The following is an 8,184-nucleotide window of genomic DNA, read 5'->3' as shown; positions in this document are numbered from 1 at the left end:
ACCACAACCCATGTACATGTCATACTCGCCCCCTCACGTCGGGGCACGGAGAATAATGCAGAGAAGTACGCTTGATAACATATCCTGGCTCGGGCTTAGTGGAAGAAGCATTGAGGCATCCACAAGTGTAGTAGTGAGAAACTAAATGCAATTTAAAACATTGTCAAAGACTCAATGAAGTAGTAAAGACAAATTGTCATTTGAAAATCAGGGCTATAGTCATATCAATCATCCCTCAAATATCACTATTGATCATATCAAAAGAGCCTTAGAAATCAAGGGCATGAATCAAGATGATACAAAATAACTTATAAAAGTCAAGGACATTAACTACCGGAGAATCTCTAAGAACAGGAATCATGAATCACCCTCGAGACTTATGAATGGAATTACCCCCAAAGCTCATATTAATCCTTACTTAATTCTAAGACATGCCAAAAGAAAGAAGGGACAGCTTTACATACTCTCTACTTTCCCTCATGTAGTCGTCATATACATATGTGTCGAGGAACGTACGACCCGATCCTTAGATAGTAACATATGCCGAGGAACGTCCGGCCTGATCCTTATACACATTTACCATACCTGACCCATCAAGGGAATCGGTACCATAAACATCTCATCATAACATCATAACTTATGTCAAAGACATATCAAGAGAAAATAAGGGTAGCTTTACATACTTATGCCAAAGACATGCCAAGAGAGAGAAGGTAGCTTCACATACCTCTTATGGATTACCCTTCACCACGTTCTCCTCGTCGTATTTTGAGACTATTCAACATGAAAAAAATACTAAGATTAATAACCTTCCACTTTTCAACTTCCAAATATACAACCAAGTATCCATAGGAATCATTTCCTTATCCATTTCCCTCGACTTGTTCATTACTAGTTCCGAAGTTACCAAAAATCGGGCAGCATCTCCCTAATAATTTTCCCTATACAAACTTCCAATTACATCCTTAATTACTACATCCAACCAAAAACAATAAACAGAAGCATATATACAAGTAAATAACTTCAACATTACACAATACAAACTCCAACCAACTCGCTCAAAACTACGATACCAAAATAGAGTTTTTAATCTTTGTTTCGTAAAACCTTTAACCATACGAAACGGAGGGTAGTGTGGCTGAAAACAACAAAACCCACACCATTTTTAGCACACTTTCCATCCCTACAACACACAACCAACCCAACTGCAACCGCAGAACCACAATCACAACACACTACTCAACTTCGATTTAACTCAAATGACTTCCATTTAGTTTGTTTCTAACATCAAGCATAATTATACAATTTTTGTAATTCTAGCCTCATTTAAGACATGTAATATACCTCACAACAACATCATAAACTCCAACTTGAAAGGGAAAGTCTTACCTTGCCCGAAACTCGCCAAAACTCGCCTCGGAAGCTCTTTTAGTGCGGCTGAAACTTCATGGCTATTTGTTATCCTTTTAGTGCTTCTACAAACTATAAATTTACACTAATAACACCTTAATAACCTAGTATTATACCCTAGATAATTAATTTACGGAACGAAATTGGAGAACTTACCTTTTTTTCCTCCCAAATCTGTGGCTCTCTCCCTCTCTAGCTTAAAGTTTCTCTTCTCCTTTTTTCTTGAATTTTTTTTGATAAGGATAAAACTAAAGGATAAGGATAAATCTAAATGTTATAAAACATATATATATGCCACCTTAGGAGGTGACACATGTCAGCCCCTAAGTGGTGACACGTGTCAAGCCCTTATTGGACAAATGCACCCCCTCCTTCAACTATGGGATGCCACGTGGAAGGTGGGGCCCACCCCCTTACTTCATCTGCTTCCACATGTAACTTCCATCTACTGCCACATGTCACTTTCTTTTCCTCCTCCTAGATTCGTAATCTCATCTTATTTTACGATCTTATGCAATCCTTGCTACGTAAGCTTGGTATGACTCAAGTAGCTTAAGAATGTAAGATTTTCAAGTTGGTAGCTTATGTAAGTAAGTCGAGTCCTACGACTCATTACTTGGCCTCCAACTCCTTTCGAATTCTTATAACCATATTTCCAATCTTTCCTACTATGGGGTGTCATATTCTCCCTTCCTTAGAGTTGTTTGGTAGCGTTATATATTATCTGGCTCACATGGTAACTTCTAAGAAGCTTACAAACCTTTTACAAAACTTAAGAAGCTTAAGAACACGTTCCAAGGTACAAAAGTATGGGGTATAACACCTAAGCCATAACATAAACAAAATTACAAAATTACAAGAAGGAGGACGTAAACCTTACCTCCACCAATGGTGGTTAAAAGTTATTTATCCTACTAAGGAAAACTAACTTATCCCATATACTACAACAAAACCTAGCTAAGTACCTAAAAAAGGACTCCTCTCTATTATAAAGATTCTAGGAAATACATAAATAAGGGAGACTCTCCTCTTACAAAAGAAAGAAAATAGAACTCTATACTACGACCTATTCAAAAAAGCTATAACATTGAAGTAAGATATAGCATTGTTGAAAAGGAGCAAGCACCAAAAAATGATATAGAGACATCTATATCCAGAATCTAAGAATGTAAGCAAAGAGGATGTTTAATCCTTTTCATTCTTCTTCTTCTAAATCCTGCCATTCCTATTTGTTCTGATCGGAAATACCCTTTTGTCTCTTGTAGAAGTTGCTGGTAGCTGTAGAAATGTTGTATACATTCAACCACATAACTTTTCTTATATAATGTGTCTGCAGGAAAGTTCTCCTCCCTAAAAACATGCTTGCAGTGATAGAATACTAACAATCTGATCAACTCCTAGAGTTCTTCAATATAGTTGTGAATACTCCATGGTGGTTTGATCTCTTGTTTAAGCCACTTGATTTAAAACTCATAATCAACTTCCAAGATTACCCTATTGTATCCATATTGTAGACACCAAGTGATAACAAAAATAGTTGCTTAATTATTGGAATCAAATCCAATAGGAGTGGTAAATGCATAGATTAACTTACCTTTGTGATCTCTCAGAATTTTCCCTGCTTCTATCTTTCCTAGATTGTTAATAGCACTTCCATCAATGTTTAACTTAACACTAGATAGGGGAAGTCTAATCCAGTTTACTTTGGTAACCTTCATATCATATTTGCAGCTTTCTTCCCTGATTACCCACTCTTTCCAGTTGATAGGCCAAGTAAAGTAGGGGTATATTGTAGTAATCAATATATAGAGTTCTTTGACAATGGAAAACCTCACTCTAGCAACACTAGAATTCTCCCCTCCATACTTACTAGCACATCTATTCTTCCAAATATAACAATAAATAAAGATGGGAGAAGCTTGGAGGACTAACTTATGGACTTCATTATTAGGCTTAGCAGTCCACCAGGTCATCAAAATATGCATTAGAGAACTGTCAACATATAGAATTCTAAACCACTTAGAGAAGTGGTTCCAGATGTGATTAGCAAAATTCCTTGCTACGAAAATGTGATTTACAGTATTAAGTCTAGGTGTGTAACAAAAGGAACAAGAAGTTGTTTTAGCTTCAAAGGCTATGATCTTCTAATTTGTATGGAGCTTGTATCTGAGTGCTCTGCAAAGTAGGAAAGAGACCTTGAAAGGTATATTATTGTGACAAGTAAGTGTATTAGTCATGGTCTTGTTCTTCTTTTTTCCAAACTTCTCTACAAGCTGACTTACAGGTAAAATTGCCATGTAAAGTCAACTTCCAGACTGCTTGATCAGGTATGTTCTACTGATAGTTGAAAGTAGTGTTCAAGATTCTATGGACTAAGTGATGAGGGGCATGCTGTCTCACCTTTTCCACATTCCAGATACCATTCACCAGAAACTTGGAAACATTGGAATTGTTCAATCTAGGGAGATGGTCATTGTGATAAGCTAAAGGACAAACTCCTAACCAATCATCCCACTAACAGATACATTCCTCAGAGTTAGCAGACCATTATATGTAAGGCTCAATGTCTCCTTTATTGTTTTTCATGTGCTTCCACATAAGATACTGTCCTTTATTCCATTTATTGATTACAAGATGGGCTCTTTGACAGTATTTGGCTCTGAGAAACTCACCCCAAAGTGTCTTCTTAGTTCTGAAAACCCACCATTGCTTGTATTGGAGTGCTAAACATATATCCTCCAAGTTTTTCACACCTATACCACCCTCTTCATAAGGAAAACTAAGAGAATGACATGATGCCCAGTGATATTTTCTTTTTCTCATATTCCATCCCTAATAAAAGTCCGCAATAAGGTACTTAATCTATTTAAAGTTGTTTTGGTAGGAGTTATAGTAGACACTAAGTGAATTGGAAGCTATTGAAGGACTGATTTAATGAGTGTAGCTCTTTCTCCATAACTCAACATCCTAGTTTGCCACTTCTTAATCTTGGCTATAACTTTTGAAACCATGCTAGTGAAATAAATGATCCTTTGGCCACCTATATACAAGGGAAAACCCAAGTAGGTGATGGGACCACTAGTACTCCTGAACCCTGTGATGGAACTTACCCTGCCAATAATCTCTTGGAAAGTGTTAATAGGGATTAGAAACTGTCTCTTGTCTTTTTTAATGAGTTGCTCAGATGTGTCTTCATAAATCTGCAAGGTCTTCATAATAAGCTTCAAAGAATACTTGGAAGTTGAGATGAAAATAATGATATTATCTACAAAACTCAATTGATTAATCTGAGGACCCTACTCTCCCTATAAAATCAGTGTACAAATAATGTTGATTGAGACTGTTAAGCATCCTAGATAGCACCTCAGCCCCAATAATGAAGAGAGCAGGAGACAGGGGGTGTCTTTGCTTGAGACCCCTTATTGAGTGAAAGAAGCCATGCCTAAGATCATTGATTATAACTGTTTTTGGACATAGTTCTCCAAACCGTATCAATGAATATCTCTTTAAAACCCATCCTTCTCATTACTAGACATATAAATAACTAAGAAACCTTGTCATATGCCTTGGCCATGTCAAACTTTATAACCACATTATCTCTAAGTTTGGGCTTTTTAATGCCGTGAATAACCTATTGAGCCAACATTATATTTTCTGAAATACTCCTTCCTTTCACAAAATCAGATTGGTTCTCAAATGTAAGGTTAGGAAGAACTGGTGCAAGTCTAAGATAAATGAGTTTGGAGATGACTTTATTGGTAAAAGTATTGAGGGATATAGGTCTAAAATCAGTTAACATTTTAGGATGGTCATCTTTTAGAAGAAGGACCAAACAGGAATGAGAGTTATATTTGAGAATACTATGACCATTAAAAAAGTAGTGAATCGGCTTTAATAGGTCATCATTGATGATGTCCCAGCATGCATGAAAGAATTTGCCATTTATTTCCTTACGTCCAGCAGCAGATGTAGAACTCATAGAGAATACAACTAATTTCAGTTCTTCTTTTGTAGGTAGGGTACACAAATTGATGGTTCTATTGATCAGTGACAATCCTAGGAATATATCTAATCACATCTTGTTTTATTAGCTTGTTATCCCTAGTATAGATCCTTGCAAAATGAGAGCAGGCAACCTAAGAAATATCATGATCACCCTGAATAATATTATCATGTTCTTCAGTGATCTTGTTTATGAATAATCTCCTTCTTCTACCTCCTATAATAACATGGAAATACTTGGAATTTGCATCCCCATTCTTAAACCATTGTAATTGAGAATTTTGTTTGAGAATAGACTATCCAACCTTCAAGTACCTAATGTATTGAGCATTGATATGATTAAGATTGGTCCTATTGTCTTCAGTATTTTCATTGATGATCTTATCTTCAGCATTTCTAACTTTTTCTTTAAAATTCTTAAGGGTGACAAAAGTATCACCATATTTCTGCCTGGACCAATTGCTAAGAGTGCTGAAGACTCTTTTCATCTTTTGCTGGAAGGTTCTCATAGGATTTCCTTCAATAATTTCTCCCAACAAGATTTTATAGTGTCTAGAAATGTATCATTGTCAACCTAAAAATAGAGGAATTTGAAGTACTTGATAGAGTTCTCTTGTCTGTCTGTACAATCTAGAAAAAGTGGGCAGTGATCTGATCTAGTGGAGGCTAGGTGAGTAATAGTGATCATAGGCATCACATCCAACCACTTATTATTCACCATAGCCCTATCTAATCTCTTCTAAATTCTTGCTTCATTCTCTCTATTATTATACCAAGTGTATCTTTTTCCATGAAATCCCAAATCACTGAGTCCACATGCATCAATAACACTTATGAACTGTCATGTTGTAAGGCAGTCCTCCTAGTTTTTCTTCAATATTAGTTATCACATTGAAGTCACCTATAGTACACCAAGGTATGTCAATATCTGAAAACTACAACAACTTCTTCCCATAAATTTCTTCTCATGTAATCTTTGCATTTAACATAAACAAAAGTAATAATAAAAGTGTTGGGATTGGACATATATTAATTTCATAAGTTATTTGTTGTTCATATTGATCTAGGATGGTGCAGTTCACATCTTGATTCTAGAAAAGCCTAATCTTACTATTTGGACTAGGAGTAGCATTGTCTATTCTAAGTTAGTTTTTGTAAAAATTGAGATGGGATCTATTGGAGAAAGCTTCAAGAATAGCCAAAATATAGATGTTGTGAAAATCCTTGAGTTTTTAGAGTTTATCCAGAACACCTTGAGTGTCAATACTTCTTACATTCCAGCACATTGTACTAATCATCAAAGTTTCTGGGATTTGGACCTTGTGTTGATGCTACTCTTGCCAGTAGAATTATTTAATAGAGTTGTTGGAGGTAGTATGGTTACTTCTTTTCTTCCTTTCTTGCTGAACCCTAGGACATAAACCATTCTACTTAGTTATCTGCTGTATTTCCTCCTGTATGCCTGTGTTCATAGTTGAACCAAAGTCTTTCAGCAAGTATGCACTAGTTTCCTCTTCCTCATTCAGAATTTCTTCACTTTGGTTAGGTTCTTCATCTTCAGAGTGAGTGACTCTGTATTCATCCTCAAAATCCTCTTAAATTGCTTTCTTATGAAGGAAACATCTCTCAATTGAACTGGCTTGAACCTATAAAGGGGACATATGGATACCTGCCTATTTTTCTATCAGAATGCAATTGACTTTTTGCTGAGAATTTCATGTTTCCATCTCCTTAACAAGCTTCTTTTTCATTACATCTCTTTTTTTTACTAAGAGACAAAGTAGACTTGTTGTTAAGGACTTGGGAACTTACTTTTTAACTTTCATATATGATCAGTAGGATGTGGACATTTATCACCATTAATTATGGACAATTCCCCCATCCTTTTTAGCATCTGGATTACCTTTTTTTTGTGACATACCTTTTAAATTTCTAGAAAAATTTTCACGCATGTTGGAATTTTTAACAACAGTAACAGTGGTAGTAGGGGCTCTAAAGTCAATCCTATAGTCAACTAAAATACCTTCCGTTCCCCTGGGTACCCCTTCCTGCATCAATCCTATAGTCAACTAAAATACCTTTCGTTCTCCTGGGTACCCCTTCCTGCAGGTTGGATGTTTTCTCATTTACTCCCCCATCCTCACCTCTAGAAAATACATCAACAACCAACACAATAACCTATTATTGGGGGATGTATAGGGTTGTGGGAGAATTGAGTCAATACTTGGGGTTTTCTTATTGAGAACATTATCTTCTTTATCATTTGGGTGTACTTCTGGGTCATTATTGTCAGGATTATCTTTCTTCTTTGTTGGACTGATCATTACCTTTATTTTGATTTTTTCCTTCATCTTGGGCCACCTGCTTAGAAGGGATATGGGGAATAGGATTTTTCTTCATTGGGGGTTGGGGGGTTGACTCTGGACTCTAGAGTCAATATTACAATCTTGGGAGTTTTTATAGTTAGAGATTATACCTTTTTGTTGATGTTGCTGATCTTTTTGATTCATCTATGTAGGAGATTTTGGAGAACTTGAACTATCTCCATGTTGACTTTTCTCCTATTGTTCAATTTTTTTGTGTAACCTGCTGTTGTTGGTAAGCATTTTTCCTTCCTTTCTTCTTTTGTGTTTGCCACTCTAATTGATCTTGACTGTCATCTATCTCCTTATATTAATAGCCCCTTGGTTGTTCAATGTCTTTGTTTTCCTAAACCTGCGCAACCCTATTTTCATCATTGGTTGCTTTGTTTTTATTTCTTTCAACTTCCTC

Source organism: Solanum dulcamara, chromosome 7 (assembly GCF_947179165.1).
Source record: "Solanum dulcamara chromosome 7, daSolDulc1.2, whole genome shotgun sequence".
In the NCBI taxonomy this organism is placed as follows: Eukaryota; Viridiplantae; Streptophyta; class Magnoliopsida; order Solanales; family Solanaceae; genus Solanum; species Solanum dulcamara.
This window is presented reverse-complemented; position numbering follows the sequence as displayed.